Source organism: Harpia harpyja, chromosome 16 (genome assembly GCF_026419915.1).
Source record: "Harpia harpyja isolate bHarHar1 chromosome 16, bHarHar1 primary haplotype, whole genome shotgun sequence".
In the NCBI taxonomy this organism is placed as follows: Eukaryota; Metazoa; Chordata; class Aves; order Accipitriformes; family Accipitridae; genus Harpia; species Harpia harpyja.
Window position 1 is genome coordinate 16904390 of NC_068955.1, and position 24998 is coordinate 16929387.

Genomic DNA, 24998 nt, shown 5'->3' on the forward strand with positions numbered 1-24998 from the left:
TGCAGTGAGTGACTCCGCTTATTGCGCCGTTCATCACCCCCAGGCGGTCCCCCCAAAAAGTCCCGTCCCTCTCCAGGCACTGATTTCGACATGTTTTATCCATGTCATCAAAAAGGACATGACATCATCAAATGCAATCACTTTTATAACCTTTACTTACATCCCAGGCTTAATGCACGGTTTCATGTTTCATTCATCTTGGATAACGGAAAAGGAGAGACAGGGTCAGAGTTTACATAGCATATCTTTAATTATGGGAACACTGACAGTCTTCATTTTCTCAAAAGTTTTGAGCTCACGTGTTTGTAACTTCACTGTCTTTCCTGAGCCCTCAAACATTCGCATAGCATTATGGAAGCAACTATTTCCACAGGAGTTCATGGGAAGACTCACAAGAATAAGGGCATTGGGGGTTGTTCAGTCTGGAGAAGAGAAGGCCCTGGGGAGACCTTATAGGAGCCTTCCAGTACCTAAAGGGGGCCTACAAGAAAGATGGGGACAGACTTTTCAGCAGGGCCTGTTGCTATAGGACAAGGGGTAGTGGTTTTAAACTAAAAGAGGGTAGATTCAGATAGATGTAAGGAACAAATTTTTTACTATGAGGGTGGCTGGTAAAACACTGGAGCAGGTTGCCTAGACGTGGTAGATGCCCCACCCCTGGAAACATTCAAGGTCAGGCTGGATGGGGCTCTGAGCAACCTGATCCAGTTGAAGATGTCCCTGTCCATGGCATGGGAGGAGTTGGACTAGATGACCTTTAAAGGTCCCTTACAATCCAAACCATTCTATGATTCTGTTAAGGGCATGTGCATACCTTACTGCTCGGGAGGCTAAGACTTAGAGTGGGAGTTAGATAAACAGTGTGGGGGCATCCCTTTATATCAACAAGATTTGTAGAAAATAATTACTTCAGAAAAGTACTTTAAAAATGTTAGGGAGCATTCAAATAAGGAATAAACACTATAGAAAAACCATTAGTAAAACCACCTTTTCTACACTTTCCATTCAGTGCAAAGCACCTGAGAATTGTTTTCCAGCTGAAGACTCCTCCTGGTAAACCACACACCTGCCAGAAGTCTCACCGGCTGTAGTGAAGTTGTTAGGCTGAGATAACTTCTGCAGATCAACCCTACCATTTGGAAATTACAGCTCTGACTCTTAAAAGAAATTCTTGTTGCAGCTCTCTATGCCTGGGCAGGGCCTCGGTGGGTCTGTGTTGCCAAACTGCAGCTTCTGGCCAGGCCGGGTTTCACTTGCATCTAAAATGCAACCAACTACCTTCATGGTGGCAGATGAGGGTTACACTGCACAGCTGCACTTGAGCAATCACAGTTGGTCATCCTTGGCTCCAGCTCGGTGAGAACAACATGGCTTTTTTAATTGCATGCCTTTCCAGTACAACAACCTAGTAACTAATGCAGTTACCCCTGAAATGCAGTGGGAATCTCTCCACTGATTTAAGCAGTAATGGCAGCCAGCCCTGAGGGAGGAAATAATAAAAAAAAAATGCACTGAGACAGCAATAAGTGGGATTCTGACCTGTTCAAATTCATAAGTATCTTCAAGCTGATGTTGCCATCCCCAGACTCTACATGTCCCTGGACTCTTAAGTTCACTCATTCTTCTTTCCTTAATAGGCCACATAACCCAACTTAGAAGCAAGGGGCATTGTATTTTGTAGGCTATGTTAATTCCTTGCTCCAGAGAGCAACTGGGCAGCTACATCACTATTACAGGAAGCTAAACTTCTTTCTCCACACCATGTCTGTGGGGCTTTTCACATAGAAGCTACATGAAATCTGTGATTAATTACTTTCTCGTATAACACTTGTGGCTGAGTCCTCACAACTACTCACATGTCAAGTACCTGAACTAGGAGGCCTATGAAGTTCTGGGAGACAGTCTCATTTCTGGACCATCCAAAATAGTAGAGGACTGCATTAAATTTGCTTGTAGAGATATCTAAGCAGAGTATTTCTAGGACTGTAGTATAAAATTACCTTAATGTGTATCTTTAATTATAACCATAACTAGTGCCAGTCATCAGTAGGATTTATACATAGTAGGTTAAACTGGCACAAAGAGAGCATAGGAGGTTTGTTACTGTTTTAGGGTACATCTCTGACTGACTGTTACCAGACCTCAAGAAAAGGACTAACTCCTTTCCAGAGACATTTCTTGAGTGTGGAAGTATGCAGTCAGGGACATAGCTCTGTCTGCACTGAAGGACTGAGCTACCAAGATTCATAGACATTTGAATAGGCTCAAATATGCTGAAGAAGATGGCCACAAAAAAGAAAGTGCCAAGAAACATAGGGCACTAAAAAGTGTATTTTGTAACCTAAAACAGAAGTGTGATTTCCATTTGATTAATTGGAAAAAAAAAACCAAAACCACAAACTGGTAGCAATCAAACTTTTTTTGTACAGATTCTGATGAAATGTTTGTCTCCTCCAGATTGTTTAAAATTCTAGGAGGAATGTTCCAAAAAAGCTTTTCTGATTAGATTTTGAGAGCTCTGTGCAGAAAGTATCACACGTGTACCTGATTGCTTCCTTGGATCAATGCCTCTGCTCTTTATAGCATGCTCTGGTTGACTGCTAGCCATGCAGACCTCAGGGAAGAGCTGGATGGCAGAGAGCTGTGATTCATGCCAGAATCAGAGATTTCACATGCTGAAAATGGAAAAGAGAAATTAAAAGCTGAATTTTTTAAAGTCTTCCAGGTGTTAATTGTTCAGCAGCAATAACCATCACAACACAAATAACTTCCTAGGAATTAGAGGCTTAAGGTTGCATTTTAGGCCACAGGCTCTTCACAGCTTGTTACTAATCTGCTGGAAATTCCCTGAATTACAACTGCTGTTGCCCAATTGTTGCTGTAGGTAAGTTTTGTTTATTCTACAGGCTTTTATTAAAGCTATATGTGTGACAGGATTATAAAACTGGGTAGGTGCTGCTCCTGGGCTAAAGCTTCTACTACACTTTCATCTGGAAGTTAATTTGTGCATCTGAGTCATAAAACCTCTTCAAAAGGAAGCGTCAGAAAGAAGTATTTCCACATCCTTATAATCAAGTTTTTGAACAAGAGACCTAAGTTTAAAAGTCGCCTTGGGCTCTTGCACACAAATCCAGGAAGAATGTACAGGCTTATTACTTATGGGTACTCTAGTTTATACAGTAAGGTATACTACTAATGCTCTGAGCAGAGAGAAAGGGGAGACTGCAAAAATATAGCGACCCAAAGCTGTCCAATTTGGACCAGTTGCCCTGGCTAATAATATTTGTCTTTCACTGAGACTGGCAATTAAATATGGTTTCTAAAAAAAAAATAAAAATAAAATCAGTATGGCTATATTTAACTGCATACCACAGCCAGCCTTGATCACAATAGTACATTCTCATTAGTTATTCAGTTTCATTCATCAGCTCAATGCGCAGTGTCAGCCACAAGAGGCATCAAATTGTTCAGCGTCATCAGGAAGGGTGTTGAGAACAATGCAGAGAGCATCGTTTTGCCAATGTGTAAAAGGTGTACCCACATCCTGACTAATGCGTGCCATTGCGCTCTCAGCGTTGCAGGAAAGACATAATGGACCAAGAAGCGCAGTTAAAATTACGTGGATGATGGTGCAGCTGTCTTACTAGGGGAGACTTAAAAAGCTGAGACTTTTCAATTAAGAGAGGAGAAGGCTACCTGGAAATAAGATGAACAAAAAGCTTGTTCACTAAATCCCACCTAGAACTAGGGATCACTAACACTAATAAGATATTTCTTTAACATACAATAAAGTGCTTTCTTACATAGCAGGCAGTGGACTTGTAGTCACAGCAAGTTTTCAAGGCAAACAGTATGAACAGTTCCAAAAAGAGGGTAGACAAATTGATGGACATGTCCATAAACAGGGAAAAGGCAGAGATGAGTCTGTAACATCCCTAACTGATGACTCTGGATGCTGGGAATGGACCTCAGATAGCAGGCAGGTTTGTTTGCTCTTCCTAAACAGAATCTCCTAATGCCCCTGCTGGAGACAGGATACTGGGCTGGATGACTTCATTATTGGTCTGACCAAGCAGGGCATTTCTTAGCTGCCTACAGTAGCAATGTCCAAAACAGCCTCACTGTACAAAGTACTGTGTAAGCATATAGCAAGAAACAAGTCTGCTAGCATCAGCTTGCTATTTCAGTAAGCAAGGCAGGTAAAACGGCAAGGAAAGCGTATGTTACTATTGTCATTCATAAGAGAGGAAGCACTCTTGTTACGGGTTTCAAACTGAGGTCCAAAAAGTGCTGTGTGTTTTTGCTTGCTATTGCAAGTTGTCAAATTCAGACAAGATGGGACCTATGTGACTCACACAGAATGACAAGTGGACTTCTGTCCTATCCATCATTGCTCAGTGCCCTGAAGCTATGTAAGCCGAAAGCGCTCCTTCCGGTTGACATTGCTCTGGCTCTTATTTACACCACTTCTTCTGACCCTAAAAAGGGTCCTTCAGGCTTCCATGTACCACTGAACTCAGAGATGAGTCTCTTGGGAACAACTCACAAAGCAGGACTACAAGTCCCTTTTACATTGCAACAGAGGAATAAGGGGAGAATAAACTAAATTGTACATGAATGTAATGTACAGTGTTGTCCCAGGAACAGATGCAGTTCTACTTTTAAAAAAACTTGAAATTAAAAAGATTGACTTAAGATCTCAATAGTAGAAGGGATTTTTTTTTTTTTTTTTTTTACATACACATAAAAGTAGTAACAAAAGAGAACATAAATTGGTACAAATGTATTTTGGTTCATGTTTGTAGTTCAAATGAAAGATCACAGCACACAATTCAGTCTCTTTGCCTGAGCTCATCAGGGACATGATAAATACTGGACATTAGATCAGAAATCCTCCCTGAGAGCAAAGCAGTCATGGGAAGGATGTTACACTCATAGAAAGGTTATTGAGATTAATGTCTTCATGAGTGCTGAGGACCTTCCTGGGGTGTCAATCTGCAGGCAGAAATTGAAGAATTCACAGGAAACACTACACTACCCTCAGCAGCAGCTTTGGTAAAAAGCAGAAAGTGGCTAAATACTGCATCTGGGGATGGTACTACCATTAGAAGTGATGCAGAAACGTTTCAGATATTGGATGTGCCTCTAACATGGTTTCTGCTGGTACAAGCTCTCCACAGCCTGTAGCTGCAGGAGGTACTGGCTGGGGACTGCTGTGTAGTATTGTAACTCCTAAACAGTACTTTTTTTTTTCTTTTTCTTTTTTTTTTAATTTTTCTCGTGTTCCTTACAAGGAATTAAAGGTGTATTGAGCTGCTGGCAGAGCCATCTTTCAGATGGAGGGTAAAACATGGGCAGAGAGGGTATTCAAAGACAACATGTCACTTTTTACAAGAGGAAAGTTAACTTGAGTTCTGGTTAGGACAGGTTTGGGATGGTTTTATTTTGACTGAGGGGGAGGAGAAAGACAGTTTTTGTTGTCATGGTGGGGGGTAGCAAAGATAACAAATAGAAAACAAGCTTTTGTGGGTTTTTTACCCAACTTTCAACAAGACTTCAAAGTGCAGTAACTGAAAATGACTTTTGGAGGTAGGTAACACCTTCAGTCTATTACGCTCATTCAGTGGCCAGTTTCCTGTGTGGGAAGGCAGGTGGGCGGAAGGATATCTTTTGCATAATAATTGAAGGGAAAATATGCATTAAAACTCCACATACTAGCACACAAAGCACCTGCAGCACCTGAGCTACTTCCCACACAACAGAACATTTTTGTAAGTGACTCTAGTTCAAACAGACACCAGCCTTTTAAACAGGTCATCTTCTATACAGCAACAAATGGACTGTGTTTTCAGTGCGAGTAGGGAAGAGGTCATGGTCCTACCGCTTGTCTCACAAATGCAAGGTCCCATATAATCACTAGGCTTCAGCCAGGAGTAATGTCATGGATTGCAAAGGGCTCTAGCACAATAAATATACAGCAGAGTTTTACTCAGACCTGTAGAAAGGGCAGGAGGAAAGCGATGTTCATGATAGGCAGTCTCTGTAGGGACTACCAAAGGGCATAGCCATAGCTCAGCTGCCCCACGCAGGAGAGAGAGGTCTGAGGTGGCATATAGAGCAAGACGAAGCAGTGACTGGCAGGATTCTGGGAAATACCAGAAGCTGGCAGCCTGTGTAGCTGGCAGAAAGATTTCCCCTTCTCCACCTGCCAATTTTTTTGTTCTTGTCCTCCTGCTTACTAAAGAAATGCATAGATGTTTTTCAGCATATAAACTTAAGCGGAATCACTTTCAATTACTATTTAAGTCCCCCAAATGACACCATATAATCCAAATGAAATAACACCAAGCTAATTTCTAAACTTGTACTACAAAACGTTACAATAGCTGAGTCTGCGCTAGTGAATGAGTGAAGTCACCTGTCTAGTGTAAACTAGCAGGTGTGTATATGACAGGGGACCTCTGTCAAGGGCACTAGAAAAGGAAGTGGCTGTACAGCTTATGCTGTCCGGAAGTCCCATCTGCCATGATGTCCTACAACACATCCTGCCACCTCTAAGAACTGAAAGCTTAAGAAACTTGTCAGCAAAACCATGGTTCTGTGACACCACTTGCAAAACCACTGATGCTTTAACTTCCACATCAGAGGACTGTCATTTCTAGAGTCACAGATGACCTCTCAAATCCCAAAGTGACAGATATCCACCAAAGAAGGAACAAATTAAAAGGTTAAAAATGAAACGTGTTGAAATCTTTGACAAAATGACTGAGCCTCCTTTTCCCTTTCTTCTGACATTACAAATTGGGGTGTGGGTACAGTTTGAATGCTGGGCTTTTATAATGTCTTTTGCTTATCCCCCCAAGAAATATAAATAATAATGTGGAGAAATGATGCAAAATTGCAGATGTCTTCCAAGCATGATGCATATCAACTGTATCAGGAAAGGACCATTTATGAGCATCCTAGGGGAGTAATTAGAGTCTTCAGGGTCATTTAACGCTTGCTCCATTGCAGAGACTGCCCCTAAAAGTGATGTAGACATATCTTCTTGTACTCATTTCACACATGGTACTGAAGCATATACTATTTTCATAGCAATCTACATTTGGCAATACCATAATAAAGTGGAAAAAGCAGTTATTTGAGCAATAAAACTACTGGCTGGAGCACAACTGGCCTGTTTTACATATAACCAGTATTCTCCTGCAAAAATACCAGCTTTAAGCTAAACATCTCCTGCTTTTTACAAAGGTATGCAAAAAATGTCACGAAGCAAAAAGGCAAAAAGCAAGGAAGAGGTGAGACTAAATCCCTGGAGTGTTGGCACCCAGCACCGAGAGACCAAGATCAGCAAGATATCCTAAGACTTCTCTTGGTGGATATTAGGTCCTATTTACTGTGCTCAAACCACTGTGGTTGAATTGGGACGGTTTCAAGCATCTTGGCAGTAACACCTAGCAATTGAGCTTGAAAAGCAACATGGCAAGAAAGCTAGGAAGACATCTGCCTGGGAAGAAAACAAAAGCTGACATCAAAAAATTATCAATTCACATCCCAGCTAGCATGGCTGAACCCCCTGGCTGCGAATTTGCATCCCTGTACTTGCAATTCTAATGCCTGGTGATGCGCTCTGATCTCTGTTCATTTACTTGTCCTGTCTGACTGGAAATGATGTTTTGGCAACAACTGCTATTTACTGTAGCACCACAGCCCTAAACATCCTTTAAGACATGCTGAGGCTTAGCTGGCCAAATCCTTATGCTGGCCTTTCAACTCTCAATGAGAGCTGAGTGCCCAGCTTGCTTACATCCTTTTAAAAAATCCCAGGTTCTGTTTTTCGATAACATTTTTTTTAAATACCTATTTTTAAAAAACTCCCTGCTATCTACCACCTGAACAGTCAGTGCTATACAGCTTCCTGATGCTATTGGGAAAAGCTCTTACGCTCACTAAACTCTAGTCAGTGAAATAATAAGCTACAAATCAAATAATGAAGTATTGCTATTGCTGTTCCCCCATGTTCTAATACTATGCACTTGCTTAAGAACAAAAATGATACACCAACAGATTGCTCTTTGGATTACTAGTTTCCATGTGCGATGCTTCCACCTGCAATTCCTCAGTTAAATAACAGGCTGTTCCAAACAGTACTTCTGCTCCCCGAGAAAACAAGGGTCCAAAAGGCAAGGAAGTCACACCAACAACTAACAATAAACCATATGGGAGGTACAGATCCTTTTAAAAACTGATGGATTAGATTCAACCTGCTTCAACAGGTACTCAACAGCAATAGTCCAAGTTAATTTTACAGCTGACAGCTTGAAAAGGTTGGGTGAATAATCTGTTCTCTTAAAATGGAAAACTTCCGTTTTGCTAAAGATCCTGAACTTCCCAAAGTGCATCTACACAGATATATGCTGTTTCAGCAGCTTTGCAGGATATGAAAACGAGCAATCAATTGTTTTCTAAACTTGTTCTCCCTGCTAATTGCTGCAGAGCAGGGTTAACTCCAAAGCAAGCTAGTACAGAAGGGCAATGGCTCTACCGACTATATTCTCTGCCAGAGGTGGTGTGGGTTTGTCTGTCTTTTAGCCCCCATGAGTGACTGGCTAAGGAGCTGTACCTGTCACCTCTGTTGCTAGTTGAGATTAAGGATGTAACTCCTTTCAGGTATATACCTTACGTGGTTCTACAGCAGTACAGTTACTCAAATTAACTGTGTCACTGTAAAAACACTCCTTTTTGGCAAGAAATAATGTAAGAGTAGCCAGGGAGAGAGGAAACAGGAAAAGAATAGGGTGAGGGGGAAACATATCAAGGGCATGGCAGAAAATTACTGCCTTATTTCTCCACAAACTCATACCTCCAGGTGATACCAAAGCAAGGAAATAAAGATTTGAAGCAGCTGATAAGGAACAAATCAAACTGTCCAGAACCTCAGCATGAAAGCAGCAAGTCAAAAGCAGGGAAACACTGAAACTAGTTTTTTTTCTAGTTGAAGGAGCATTGCTGCTGCTGCACCATAAGCCAAAGTAGAGGGAGGACTCAATCTGTGGCTGCAAGCACTGCAGAAGTGGCCATAAACACATTGCATGGGTTTTCTGTCAGACTATGCTGTCATCTTCCACAAACCAGACAGTGCTGAGGCTTTCTGCTAGGACTAAGCTCTTCGCTCTCGGTCACTGACTTCTTTGATCTAATATACTCTTAAGACGGACACTTAGCTACTGATACAGGGGAAAAAGATGCCTATCTACCATAATGATTTGAGCAGCCTTGCCTGGGTCCCAGGCAGGTAGATGTCTTGTAGTTTCAAGGTGGTATGTCCTTTTGAGAGATTTCTAATCCCTGCAGCTCAGAAAAGCAGGAGATAATGAAGGATGTGCTTGTGCTTCTTAGTGGTTATCAGAGGGAATCAAAATGGAGCATTTGCACAATTAATTCATTTCCTATAGCCAGCATACTTAATTAATCTAGGGAATAAAACTGATTATGTTTCTCTTCTAGAAAGCATATTCCTTCTGCACCAGAACTCAATCTTGCCTTTACTGTTAATATATGGTTTCATGAGATAAATACGATCCAATTTTTTTTCTTTAAATCATTTGTCCCAGCATCAATTTTACCTAGTCTATTAGCCAGTTCTGATTCTACAGAAAGTACGTATCTCCAGGATGCAGCAATTTTTTGTCTAAAGGTAGAAGATTCAAAATTGAAGTTAAACCCATAAATATGTTGATCTCAGTAACCAAGAGATTCGGATTAACTATCAAAACTTCTGTTTGCTGCTGTCCTTCTGAAGAGGTCCTCAGGCTTTGGTTTGTCCAGGTCTTGAGAGACATGAAGATTAATCTTGATTGCTGTCTACATGCTCGTTAAAAGTTTTCATTTCCTAAACAAGCCTTATAGTTAAGAGAGATAATTTAGATTATTCTTTACAGGATTTAAGATAGGAAGGTAAATAATCTACTTAGTTTGGTGCAGTAATTCCTCCCTTTCTTGTAGGAACTGACCTTTCTGGTGTGTCTTACTGGAGTTTGGGACACTGTATACAAGCATGGCTGAGGTAGAGGTTAAGGCATGCATAGGCAAAAGAAAAACAATAGCTATAGGAGAAAAACAGAAGAAGTGGAAAATTTATTTTAGCAGTCAGTGGTGGTGCTATTCCTTTCTAGAGGGTAGTTGCCAAGTAGATTCCCCAATTTCTCTCCCTTTGTTCCTCAGCCCTCCTTTTCTGGACACAGAAGACTGCTGTACATGGCCTATTACTTCCATAACTCATTTATCCACAAATGTGGGCCATATTCCTTTCTGGTATCCCACTAACTACACAACATGCTTTAGCCATGCAAGCTTTACTGCCTCATCTAGGCTCTGGCAAAATAAGCTGGAAGACAGCTGTTTGCCAACAGAAAATCTCTCAAGGTACCCTGCCAGTCCCCGTTCCCTCCCCAGACAGTATCAGGTAGACACAGTGTATTTTCTAAGAGGCACCTATTGACTAGTAAAGCTAGTAAGGAAGTAGAAGCTGCCTAAATGCAGTGCAAAGTCTGATCTTGCTTCCATCCAACTATAAATAATTGCAGTAATGTCAATTTCTCTGATTTAATTTAATTTTAACTACAGCACCACCACCTTTAACAGTTTGACTGCCAACCTCATGACAGTGGGTTTTTTCCTTGCAGAAGGACCTGCATTTGCATCACAAGCAGGAAAGACTCCCAGCTTTTCTTTAAAATCAAGTATGATTGGATCCCTACTGATTGCAGGTGTAAGCCCAGAAACATGATCCAAGAGCTCCCTAAAGGATCATAACCCAGAAGGCAGTGTTTGGGGGTGGGGGAAGAATACATGATTAAGTTCATCTCATGATCTCTGAACACCTGGCAGAGCCAGAATGAAAGTCTGGCTTTTGAGGAGCTTTTGACACTTTACAGGTCAGACTTTCATTCAGTCCTTTGTCATCTTTACCTTGGATTGCAAACGGACATTCAAGGTGCGTAAAGTAAAGAAGGAGCACCCTGAATTCCTATGTTCCTGCCACTGCTAAAGCCATTCAGTATCTGAATCTCTGTCCCTAAAGGCCTGGCTAGGCAGTGCTGTTTGGACAAGGAAAGTCTGCCCAGGTGCTTTTAATTATTAGGAAAGTAGTTTTCCAGAAATAGCTTGCTGGCTGTTTGCCAGATCTATTTCTTCCAACAGGAAAAGCAAAATGTAAACGTCCAGCACTTCAAAACAGACCACAGAAGTCTGCCTCCAACTGGAGCAGGACTCTGGAAAGACTGTGCTGTCCTCTCATCCCTTGTACAAAACCCTGGCCTAGCTCAATAAGCAGAATTATCCCACATACCTTAGCAGATTGCTATAGGGAGATTCTGAGAACTACTTCACACTGCAGGAGATATTGCAGTGCTGAAGAATCTCCCAAGTCTTGATACAGAAATGTTCCTTGTAGGCTTGTGAGAGTAGAGCAAACAGGGAGACACTGCCATGCAAACACTTATAAAGCCCTTGGGTACTACCAAAAGAGACAAGTCCCACACAGTTGCCTCCGAGTGGCAAAATTGAGCCCACCTGAAACTGATCAAGAAGGAAGGTTGGTGGATGTATATGTCTGCTCTCTTCTATTCCCTTCTTCAGCACTTATTTCTTCTAAAAGTCTACTAATATGATTATTGTCAGATTTGCCTGAACTTCAATACTACTTTTTAGTTACATGGCATATGCTTACTGATGACACAGGTCTAGAGGTATATCATGTGTTGCAACCTCTCCCAGGCTCCAAAGATGACTCTTTAGGGAGCATTTTACCTTCCCCTTCCTTGATCTGTACCTGGGGATGTCTTACAGGAGGCAGAACCTCAGGTGCAAATCCAGTAGGAAAAAAAGCATCCCCTAATAACTCTAAGCATGACACACATGGGGAGGCAGAAAAGCATGTTTTCTGGATTCTGCCACCTATGCACAATACTCTGGCAGGAAGAAAATGAGACAGAGAATGTTACAGTGAATAAATAGAATTTCACTCTTTGCAGTAACTGCCAAGCAGCTCATGGCTCCAATTCTCCCTTTGCAGCCTTGTTCCCCACTGGCATGGCATCTGTGCTCAGTCTTTCAGCATCGTAAGTTCCCTATTTCTGGAACCTGTAGCTGAACTACATGACAGGAGATACATTCTTATTAGTCCTTTAGTTTCTAGTTTGGCAATTTTTGGAAGACATCCAGAGGACAGGTTAAAGGACTGTAGGTTGAAATAAGGAAATGGCATGGTTTGATTGCTCAGATATTACTACTTTACGCTTAATTCCAGTGATGCCTAGGGATTACTAGGAGCAAAGTTCCTTTGCTGGTAAGTGCTATACAAATATATAGGATAACATTTGCAATAAAGAGGTGATGGATAAAATAGGAGACACAGAGAAGGGAAGTTTTTTACAGATGGCACAGAAAGCAATTAAGTAGCTTGCCCAAGGTTGCAGAAAGAGATTGTGTGAGAGCCAGAAACTGAGACTATGTCTGCTGAGTCATAAAACATGAGTTTACTCATCTGAATTTTTTCCCATTGCATAAATGCCAAGGAGCTTGGCTATGATATAATACACATAAGTTGCTTTAAAGTAACTGAAGTCAGTAAACAGAGAGTGTTTTCATCAGCTTAGAGAAAAGAAGAAAGACCTTTGTCTTACAGAGGGTGGAAATAAACTACTTATCTGCAAGAAAGGCAGTGGCCTAGTCTTCTGGGTCACTGCTGGGCAGTGTCACCATTGTGTTTAATTCCAACAGGGAGATGACTCACTAGTGTTGACACTGTAGCACTGCTGTTGGTCTCTCTTGCACATCTGACTTCCTTGCTTTGGGCAATTTTTACAACTGTACCCATCCTCCGCAGTTCTTCAGCTCATTCAAAGTTTCCATAGCCAAACTCATAGGTCTGAAGGGAGCTATGTGAAAATAATGCCTATCTGCTACAGGTACAGGGAGATGCCAAGGGAGGCTTGCAGCTAAGTGGTGAAGTCCTTGCAATTTACAGCAAAGAGAGGAGGGAAGAGGGCAGCAGGAGGGAATTGCATTGCAGCGCACTGCAGATTGAATGGGGAATTCCTCCTCTGGAGACCGGTTGTGAAAAAATAAAGGATCATCTTGCTTCCTCTTCACAGGAGGTCAGGCAAGGCAGAGAGCTGGCATCAGCCCCAGCCAGCTGAAATTAGCAAGAATTAGCAAGAAACCCAGTGTCCAAAAGCAACCTTTATAAAAACTAAGACCCTTATATGGCACCAAAATAATGCAAAGGAGAGCTTCCCAGGAGGACTGTGGAAACATCAGCACTGTCCCATTACACAGTCCTTCACGTCTGCCTACAAGGCAAACAAATAGCTAATTCAGTCACTAAAGAGATTTGATGCTTTCCGTGGGGGCTGTGGGAATTGAAGAGGTGGTATGACACAGGATGGTAAAGAAACAAAGCTGGGGCAGGGGGTCCCACTGTATAGGAAAAAGCCTCCAGTTGGCAGGTGTTTGACTGTTTGCACAGACTGTCAGCCTTTGATCTGGCGGAGTACTCACAGCTATTTAAGTTGCAGCATTTAAGCAGTTCATTGAAGGCAACGTGGCTGCATCTGGGCTTGGAGTGTAACACACCAACTAAATGCCCTACTGCACTGCCGTCTTGAAGTACTTCCCAAAAATGCAAGAATGAGCGTCTCTGGCATTGCCTAGGCTAGATTTTTGCTAAACACTTCCCACCAGTCCACATCAGCTCTGATGGGGAGATAGCAGCAATGCGGACTCTTGAGCAAAACAGAATTTAAACTTGAATGTTAAAGGTCTCAGTCCATGAAGAAGGATTTTTAGAAGGCCTAAATACATTAGGAGCTCAGATAGCATTGATTTTGCACATTCTAGAAAGAAAATCTGTACCTCAGAATCCATATATGTTTCTAGAAAAATAATTTGACTTTCAAGTTAGCACCTGTTCTCATCTCCAACGGAATTTTACGAAAAAGCAATATATTCCTCTGTAGGAGGCTAAACCTAAACATTTATTAACATAACTTTAGACACTCACATTTGTAAAATGTTGACCTTCCTCTAAAATATTGTTTTACTAACTGATTTTTCTCATTATCTAAAAGTTGTACATGTAGTGCTTTCTAACTAAACCAATAGGTTGGGTGTGAAAATGAAGACTATGTTAAAACAAACCTAGGAAAAAATTCTTGAAAATTTGGGTCTGTTTGGGTGGTTCCTGCAATTTGTCTTTTCATAAAATGGCCTCTTTTGCCTGGGGAAAAATTTAAATGCTCTTAGTTTTTGAATGTTGTCCAATGAAAATTTCTGAAGGTTATTTTTTTCCATTTGAGAACAGAAACATGTCCGCTCCATGCTCCCCTGCCCACAGCTGTTAAAAGATATGTAAAAGCACAGAAAAAAAGCCCAACCCAAAACATTAGTTATTAAACTTCCCCCTTCCTCTTATTTTGCAATAACAGTTCAGAAGCATGCACAGTCAACTTTTCATCATGAAAACTATTCTCATCTAAGTTACTAATACACCCATAGAACTGATAAGCTAAGAATACTTCCTGAGTATTTTTTTTTAATTTCCACTTAGTATGTATTTCCATGCCAAGCAGAAGTGTGTTCTCTACCCACTCTGAAATTCATACCCAAAGACACATTGCCTGCAGAAAGGCAGACTTAAAGGAGGCTTTTTTTCTTGTCTATTTTTTCCTATCTAATGCTTTTGCTGATTATGGAAAGTTGTTCAAGACTGATCACTCAGAGTGCTCTGAAAGGACTTTTATTAGTAACAACCAAGGCTAATAGGCTAAGGCAGCATATAAATAGGTTTCTTCCTTTAACATCAGGATCCCTAAACAAAGAGATCTATTGATCTTCTAAACTATAATGCAGAGCGCTCAGTTTTCTATATTTTGCCTACAAAAGCTGCTCTTAACTTCCCACCAGGAAAATGATGCCAGGCTGACTTCATAAAGCACCCTGAAAAAGGTTTGAGCTCTTATGAAAACTGGAAATTCCATGGCTATTCTTAATACTCTTATAAATATTATTAATATTCTCTGATTAATATTCTGTTAAGAATATCCTGTATTATCTTCCTCTATGAGTTTTTACTGAAGTAGCATTATACAGATCCTTACTACATAAGCACACTTTGGTAGGAGCAGGAAGATAATTTTGAGCACCTGAGAACAGACACCCACACCACTTGCCACAGGACCCTGAGAGGACCTCAGTTGGTGGGAGCTCCATCTCTGCCCAAGGAGCATCTCTGCTGCTCTTCAGTCTCATGAACGTTGCTAGTGTTGGCCTTGCTTGAGTGAACTGTCCACCAGTTGACTCCCTGAATTTCAGCATCGAGCTGCTTGCCTTGCTAGTCCAGGCACCATGTTGTGCCACCCCGGTGCTGTGTCGCTTGGGATTTGAGAAGTTTGGTAGAACTGGCCACACTGGAACTCAACCAGGCAAACAGTGACAGCTCTGCCACCATGGCAGGTGCTTGTGTTATGCAGGAAGTGAGACCTGACAGATGATACCAAATCTCATGTTAGCCCACTATCTTGTAAATGACAGTGGCCAATAGCAGAAGCCTAGGGAATAAAAGAAGAGAATAACAGTGTGCTAAGCGTGTAGTAATGCTTTCCCAGGGTCTCTCCTGCAGGTTTTCTCCAGCATCCAACAATCTGCAGCTCAGGGCTCTAGGATGTAAAGATATAGGAATCTGTAGCACATCTACATGGTTAGACCCTGACACTGATGCTTCTTGTAGGAAAGAACACAATTCATCAAGAATCAAAACACAGATGCTTCTTTCTTCAAAAGTTAATTCAGACTTATAAATACTAGAATCATTTAATGAAAGCTGGAGAATTTTATGGAAAAATAAATTAAAAAGAAAGAGGGAACTTCCCAGCCTGCCCTGGTCTCATACTCTCTTGTCTGCACCCCACCCATTTGACCCTGTTGAGCTAAATTGGTATCAGTGATATGCTTAACTGCAAACTAGGTAAGGTTATGCCAGTGGTACAGTCAGTCATCTTGTCTTAGCTAAACCATTTTCAGAGGCGCAAGAGGAAGGACTAGGAAGACCTTTGTAATGCACACAAGTATATCAGTGCTTTTATGGCCTGGTAACTGGAAGCTCTACACATGTTTCAGTTGATAAGGCAATCACAAGGCTTTCATTCTCATCTGAATAAGAACATTTAATCTTTGCAGCATTAAGTCCCATGTGCTAAATTAAATTTCCTGCCAGCTCAGCAAACAGTTTTGATACTTTGAACTGCATTGTACATGCTTTCCTTTCATCACAGGATGCATTCTTTCTCAGCACCGACAGCCAAGATGAGAAACACCACTTAGGCCAGGGAGCTACGTCTGCTTCAGCACAAGTATCAATATACTGCGGTCAGTGAGCTGTGGTATTCAGAACAGCCATCAAACAGCAGGCAGCTGGGGTGCGATTCAGATGACCAAGCAGAGGTACCTGCAGTAGGGGCAACTATGTCTGAACTAGTCACTGCAGGCTCCTTCAACTGTCCACGGAGGTAAAAGGCTACTTGGTTGGCACAGTGCAGCTCATCTGATGCAAGCAGCTGGGCAGACAGCATCCTAAAAGTGCATCTTTCTCTGCGTTGATTTTTAAGGCTGTGCAGAGAATTAGCTTAGGTGTAGACAGCCACATTGCAAATCTCTGTGGTCAGGAAGGAAGAATCTGACTTTCAGTTCCCTCCCAGTTCTAGGCTAATAAAAGTCTTTGCCACAGTAGGTTTGGGGAGGCTTCTCTATTCCCCCTGCTGCAACTCACTCATCTATGAGTGTGTTTCAAAATGCTTCATACTTATAGGTGAAATTTTGCATCTTCATTCAAGACTCGCCTAAAAACCTAAAGCAGAGAAAGCTGGTCATATTTTTCTTTCAAGAGATGAGAAGGAAGAGGGGGAGCAACTGATGGCATTATTGACAAAGCAGAGTTTTTTTCGCATCATAAATTGTCAACAAGTTTAAAACATTGCATGTTGGTAAAGTTTGCCAAATACTTGTGCTGATTTTGTAAACAAAGTTTTAACGGTTTTAAATCTTTGTTAAACTTTCCTTATTTACATTTTATTAAATAAGAGTGGGTGACAGTTGTGATTAAGAAGATTTTAAAGAAACAAAAGTTCTATGGATGCTGCAGTACAAAGCAAAAGGTAGATTGGGGGAACAATACACAGTGAAATAAAATTGTCAGGGGACAGTTGTCTTTTGGTCAGCTCTATTCACAGCTCAGTCCCTTCCCAGCTTTTCTTGCATCATCTGGAGTTCATAGCATTTTAGAGATTTGCTGGCACAGGTTCAGAAGTATAGGGGGTTTAGCTATTAAAATCTACTCAAAAATACACTTTTCTTTGTTATACCAGTGAAACATCACAGGAAGATGAGTTTGACCTACAAACCTCAATTTTGCAGCATCCCAAACTCCAGCCTTACTTGATCAGAGTAACTGAACATGCCTCTAAAAGAAAAGCTTAATTTGCTCTAAGATGGAATTAAACGTGTATAAACAGAAACTAGGTTTTGGCAGGCTATCCTCTTTCCTAATCCCTCAGTATTTCCCCAATTACTACACAGCCCAATCATTCTACATAAGTTGTTTTTATTAACACTGCAAGAGGCCATCTGTCTACAAATACCCAGTCAAATAATAGAAACCAACACAAGAATAATCAAATTCAGCTACTGACAGATCTAAAAGATTTGTGTACAAAATAAATATTTACTTTTTAGGCACTTCAATAACATTCTGGGCATTTTCCAAGCATTTATCATTTCAGGGTGGCAGGGAACTGTAACAATTCTTTCTCCACCCATTTCAAGAATTTTTACTTTCAATCACCAAAGATGATGTAACATGAGGCCTTTCCAATCTGCATCACCCTGTTATCACACCCCCCAAAAATAACAGCACATTCTGATTGCAAAAATTCTGCCTCTCTTAGAGGTGTCTCATCTGAAAGATCAGAGTTCCTCTACACAACTATGGCTGTAGCAATGGGCAGGTCCTCTGGATGGGTCCCCTGTATCAGTTTAGATGGATTTGGTTTAGTAACCTAAACTAAAATACTTGGATTAGTTGAACAGTTTCTGTTAAGAACTATTTCAGATTTGTTTTTAAACACACCAATTTGCACAGAAGCTTCCTTTAAAAGCTTGAGTTTGAAATCAGCATTGTTTGTCCATTTCAATATTCCCGTTGAAAAGGAGAGAGAAAAGGAAGAAAAATGGGGAGGCTGCATAGAAGTAATCTGCTGCCCAGTGCTTCGAAATACAGCAACTTGTATTGTATTGTGCCATTATTTTCTGCTATCCAAAGTTTCCGTGGGGACAGACGAGATGATTGAAAAGATTAACTATGAGTTGCAATACATCTCTGAGCAATGAACATAACAAAATGCGTGAAAGCATGGAAGAGGGTGGTTTCCCTTCCTGTTCAACAGTCTAAGGAATGATAGTGATCTGGTAGCATGTAGCTATTTTTCAGCTACTCCTCAGCTTCCATGTTTCACCACTGCTCATCCAGATGCCTGAGAGGAATACCCACTCACCCTATGAAAGAAATACCCTGGTAGTCATAGTGCCTGCCAGGGGAGGCTGTTGCTGCAGTGTGCACAGACAGCTGTGCGCTTCCTGCTTTGCCACATGTAGGCAAGAGCCCCCAGCCTGTTAGCAGAGCAGTTACTTTTGTCTAGCCCTGATGCTGGGAGGTAAAAATTCAGAAATGTTGCAGGCACTTTTGATCGCTCTGTTACACTGATTTTCACTGACTTGCCTCAGAGATGAATTTGCCTCAGTGGCCATGATGATTCTAACCTGTAATTGTAGGTTTTAAATTAAGTGTCAAAATATATTAAAAGCAGCTGATCACAATGAAAACAAATTTAAATATGACAAAGAAACATCAAAAGATTTTATGGAAATGGACTAGATGATTGCTTCTTGAATGGTTATCTCTGCTTTAATACACAGATACTTTAAATAAAAGCCTGTCTGTCTTAGAAAATCTTGCCTTCAAAATATATCCTGGGATTTCTGGTTCTTAAGAGAATGAAATATACAGGAGGGATATCTTTTCATAACTACCTTATGTTGTAGAGTTATGATATACTGAGAACAATGACCATAGTAACTAAAAAGGTACACATACAGCAGGTTTATATAAAAAAATTACGTAAATGTTTGCAATATGGTCTGAAGTATTATCATTACTGCTTAGGGAACTAAAACATTTCACCAGGGATAACTACACCAGCCAAAAATCAACTATTATGTAATAGCTGAAAAAAAAAGAGGGAAAAGGGGAGAGGAAAAAAAAAACCACTCTGCATCTTCTCATGGTCCCTGGGGTATCTATCCAGACCAGATGTTAGGAGGGAAGGATGTGCTTGTACAGCCTGCTGCACAACAAATGACACAAGGACTATGCTTCTTGCAATAGGATAAGTAAAGAGGTGTCAGAAATGCTGAGGAACTCATGCTCGTGGAAGGCAATGGGGAGGAAGAAACTCCTGTGCTTAGTTGTAGGTCTCACCTTCAGAAGATGAGGGGCCAGTTCCTGGCTGAGATGTTTGGTAAATCAACTCATCTCTTTGTACCTCGGCCACCTGTATGATGGCTTAAGCCAAATAGCAATTTTGTATCATTCAGAGCCATATTAAAAAAATGAATCATTAATTTTAAAATCAAATAGTCATACTAATAGATATTAGTTATTATATGTTGCTATACAATAATATAGTTGTTATAAACTATATTTTTATCTGCTTTGCAGATAAAACAGTGCATTTGGAAAACACTTCTTCAACTATGAAAACTACACTAATAAAATGTATTCCCCTTCCTGCATAAGATATGCTGTTATAAGGCACTTACCACCCACGTAACTGTGGCCACGTTCAATAGGAGTTGTTTCTTTTTTTATTAGCTCAGTAGAGTGAACGCAGTATGACTTCAGAGCGCAGAGAGGAACCAGCAATAAAAAATGCTCTTGGTCTGTTAAACCCACACACCATTTTGCTGGGCCTGAGAAAAGGATGGACAAGTAGCAGGAGAGTTAATGTCAGGAAATAATAATAACACTAATACTTCACTAATTACTCTTTTCCTCTGCACTTGATCAAAAGTGAGATTAGGACTGCAGCTAACCAAAAAATAAACCCCCAAAATTTATGTTAAGAATAAGAGGATACATCTGTTTCCTGCCTTAGGCAGATCTGCTCACCCTTGTCATTAGAATAGCTGCACTGAGACACGAAGTTCTGAAGATTAAAGCTGAGGGTCACTATTTTTACCCAGAAGAGCTCAAGAATATGCGTAAGAGTAGTTCATTATGTCATCTCTGCCTGTGACAATGCAGAAGTATTGCCAAACGGGGAAACTCCTAATTGTAAAAAGCTCATCTGAGTGAAAGCAAGTAAGAGATTAAGGAAATATCTGGCCCAAAGAGTCCTTTACTCCATTTCTGGAAGTCAAAAAGACAAGCTTACCATGGATTTAACTAAGCACAGCACTGACACTTGGCTATAGCAGAACTTTGCCAGTATGTCCAATGTGTCTCTGCTCCTACAGTGGAAAGTCCTTTCTGTATTTTACAGCTGGGAAAGAGATATTTTGAAAATGGACTCCTTAATTTAATTTTTCTTTTACATATCTCAGTTTTGGGCTTTTGGCAGGATTTTTTCAAAGATGAAATTTGCTACAAAAACTATCAGAGTGGGAATACCTAGTCCCACTGACAACTTACTACCATCTGTTCACTGGTTACTCATGAGTGGTTCGAGTCCCCTTTGTGCTAAGCACCGCATGTATGCATAGCAAATGAGAAAGTACCTGCCCCAAATAGCTCAGAATAGACAGAGCTAAGATTTGCCCAAGACTGCAAGATGTACATGGCGGAGCTGGGAAATGAGCTCAGGTTCTCTCATTTCAAACCCAATTCCAATTCATCTTTCTTTCTGAAATGGATTGGAAACTGTCCTATGTCTGTAGGGAAAAAAGGTCCGTATCACTGACTAATATGCATAGGGTTTTAGTAGTCTGTGGCTAAACACAGGAGGATGTACAGATGCTGTAAATGGAAAGGCTAAATTATTATTTAAGCTGAATGATGGTGGAAGCTCTGTTACAGCCTGCACTGCTCAGAGCGATAGCAGCAGAAATAATCACTTTGTTTCACACAGAGTTCTTTCCCTGTGAAGCCTCCTGTCCTAGAAGAAATAACGGTTTGGTTTTTGCTATCCTTCTTCTCCTTTCCCTAATACAAACCCCAACTTATTGTCATTCTAGCAACCTTCTATCTTCAAAATGCCTGAACCGGGTTTCTACAAATCTGAGATTTACAAAAGAAAAATACCTTTGGAACCCTTTTTAGTTGTCTTGTCTTTTTTTGTCTAATATCTCAGGACCTGCTTGGGCAGTGGGGAGATCTGAGCAGGGAGGGAGAAAGGGAGAAAAGATCCCTGCTCAAATAAACAGCCTGTTCCTGCTCCTCACTCCTCCCTTGCCCAAAAGATCCGGTAATATCACAGAATCTATGGTGTAGAAGATTTTCATGGCATCCTGAACTATTAACCTATGGATCCTGGTGTTACTGCACTCCTAACTCAGGCATTCAGTTAGATGGAACAAATCCCAGTCCAAGTATATGCCTGGATTACTGGCATATTGGAGCCTCAGAGCCAGGGAGGTGCAGAAGGTCCAGAGAAGCAATGTGCAGGAATTGCATGTATTGGTGCAGTGATTCTTTCTCTAGCAGACAAACAGCCAAGAGCTGTTGTGTGCCCAAGGAGACAGGTCTGTGTTTGTCCTACTGATCTGCAATCAGGTCTGTTTCTCAAAGTCCCTCCATACATGCACATAGAGGAGGTCAAAGCTACTACTGCAGGTCAGGAGCTGTGGTGATGACCATGCAGCTGCTCTGTGCTATGTCTGCAATAACGTATTGCCACCAATTCCTGAACCCAGGAGGTCCTCAAACAGAGCTCTTTTACCCTAGCTTTGCAAGGAATTAGTTTTTGGACCAAAAGGCACTCAATTATAATGTAAATGAAGAAATATGGAAGGTGGTGCCTAGGTTTTTGACAGCATGATTCACAGTGGTTACTTTTCTCCTTTCAATGAAAGCGATGTAATTAAGGAAAGCACAGTCAGGTCAAGTTTGCCTTGCAGAAGGAGACAGAACTACAGTGACTGAAGCACATAACAGAGTGATGGAAAATCAGCACTCCTCCACAGTTCATGCAATGAAGCACTCACAGTTCAGCTTTGAACTATTCTGCAGTGTATTATTTTGAATAACACATTACTTATATGCCTGGAATAAAGCATAGGAATCTTAACACTACATTGATTTGACTCTGTAAGTGGGTAACTCATAAATCTTCTTAATCAAACAAATGCATCCAGGCTGAAGATTAAGGTTGTTTTTAGGATTTTTTTTTTAAAGTCACCACTGCCAAACTTCAGCTGTAAGGGAAGGTGTTATATGTGCAGTTTCTAATGTTACTGCTCAGCCAGCAATGAGATTATGGTATTGTTAAATTGAAGGAATTCCTGTTCCGTGGTGTTGTTTTTGGCTGATCCACTATTGTGGGTTAACTTCATGTGATGTATTTTCTTTACAACAAATTTCCTTCAATTCATCAGCAGAGGTTCAAGCTGCTCTGCTAAGAGTTTGTGACATTTTTTTGGAAGTGGTTATGAACACACCAATGAAAAGTTAACAGATTGTCAGGAACACTCCCTTGGGAATGACGTTTCTAATTTTTCTTTATTCTTTATCTTTTGTTTATCCTTTTTTCTTTTTCAAGACTATATCTTTCCAGCCTGACAAAACTGTTGTGTGGACCTGTCTACTTATGACACAATCCTAGAGAGCTGCAGAAGAACACAGACCTGGCAAGAACAATCTAATTATCTGCTAGAATGGAGGCCTTGAGCAACAGAGATTCAAGAGCAAACCTGCCGTTAGTGGTTACTGTAGACTCTGTTCCTGGCTCTCTCACAGACTCATTGGATAACCATTGCCAACTGATTACAATCGGGTATTTCAGACCCACCCATAAAGATAAACATCAACAAATTATCAGTGGTGCAATTGGTGCAGAACAACCAGCAGGTCACCTGTGGAATTGTCTCTAAACAAAAATAGGTGTGTTCCTATGCTTCACAAAGGACAGAAGCAGCCAATACATAGTAAAACTAGAATGAGATCTCTGACAGAGTCATCTCCATCATGACAAGAGTATGCCATTAAGTATTTAGTCAGTGGGAAGAGGCATGTGATTGTAGCTAACATAGCTAAGTTGTCAGTCTTGGTGATTACAGATAAGAAAAAAAGTATACTCAGCCAAGCAGTGGAGAAAGATGGATTAAAATAATATGGTGTCAGTAAGAACAGGTAGGGGCAAATTCTTTTGCTTCCAAGCAAAAGAATGCTTGCTATTTATTTTCCTCTGAAGTGCTTTATATTTTATAGAAATGGACCATTTTGAACAATTCTAATAGGCTCACTTAATATAAATGCCTGTCTAAGCCTTTTCAAATCCATTGAGAGAGGCAGAAAGGACTATTAAGAAGAAAAAAACAATGGAAACAGTCAATGAATGACCGTTGTCATACAGCCCTGTTCAAACATACAATTTCCTTAACAAGTGCAGTAAACTGCAGCTTTGAATTGGATACAGAAAGAAATATCCCCCCAGAAAAATTAGATTTAGCTTAGCCGTGAAAGCTGCTCTCTTTAATGTGGCAACAACAGGAATACGAGAGCTTCACATTCCCCTTTTATATGTTTAACCTTTGACAAAAAGGTTAAACACTTTCCTCAGAACTGACTCACATCAGGAAATGCAAGAACTATACTCTCCAGATGAAGCCTGGCTAGCTGCAAAATGCAATGTCAGCATCTAAAGTGTAGTAAAACAAGGATTCCTTGTGCAGTTCCTAGTACTGCTACAGGGGCAGGAAGTGGATCAGCAAGAGGGTCTTTTCCAGACAGGAGGGAGCTGAAATGGTGACGGGAACAATAAGGAAGTTCAGGGCGGGGGGAGACTTGGTTCCAGTTTCAAACATCTCACTGAGATCTATTTTAAATGCATTGATGTATTAAAATCCCCCTAGCAACATAGCAGGAGAGTTTACAAAACATTAAATGGAATATCTATGAAAGCTTTCCGTGTTTTCCATTCTTTGCCTTACAGATATTTTAGGGCCAGAGTCTCATCTGGTGTTAATACACCTAATTCCCTTCACTTGGCTGACGAATGTAAGCTCAGGTTTGGCTGGATGTGTTGGTTTATTCATCAGAAGACTGGTGGCCAAACTCCTGAACCGCAGCAGCACCAAAGTCATTCAAATCTGCAAGTACTTGGTACCTCTGAAATTCAGGTCTGGGGACCAGACAGTGCCACCGATTCTTACTTCATGCCCTAACTGGCTAGAGATGTACTCCAGGTTAAACACAGGCCCCGTGAGGTGTGACAGAGTTGCTTGACGAGGGCTGAGGAAGGAAGGCTGAAGAAACAAGGAAGTGCTGAGTGCTGACCTCTACCCAGGATAAAGCATAAGGAAATGATCAGAGGTGAGTCCAAGGGTGACTCCCCTCCTCAGCTTAGTATTTGAAGGGGGCCACCTATGCAGGTAAGAGTGTGCCTGCAGGACCCAGCATGAGAAGACCCAGGAGAGCAGTTCTTCCACCTGGAGTATGCTGAGGAATAGGAGAAGAGAAGTCGCTATGAACATGGCAATCAGCATCTGGAAGTAAGGTCTGCCTGCATCTGTGGACAGACCATGGCAATCAGCATCTGGAACTAAGGTCTGCCTGCATCCATGGACAGACCATGGCTGGTATGACAGCTGGGCAACAGAGATCCGCAAAAGGTCTTGGTGTGGGTAGATAGTGCTACTCCCCTTCCCCATGGCATACTCTGGGAGGGAAA

The 24998-nt window shown here is 41.1% G+C and overlaps 1 long non-coding RNA gene across 1 annotated transcript; it reads right to left on the minus strand.

Annotated features, from left to right (window-relative positions):
• Positions 1-137: 137 nt before the first annotated feature.
• On the minus strand, positions 138-20132 carry LOC128152895 (uncharacterized). Its single transcript, XR_008238786.1, has 3 exons — positions 19933-20132; positions 2545-2675; positions 138-1480 (listed from the first exon to the last, which is right to left on the minus strand). It is a non-coding gene; the product is annotated as an uncharacterized LOC128152895 (long non-coding RNA).
• Positions 20133-24998: the final 4866 nt, after the last annotated feature.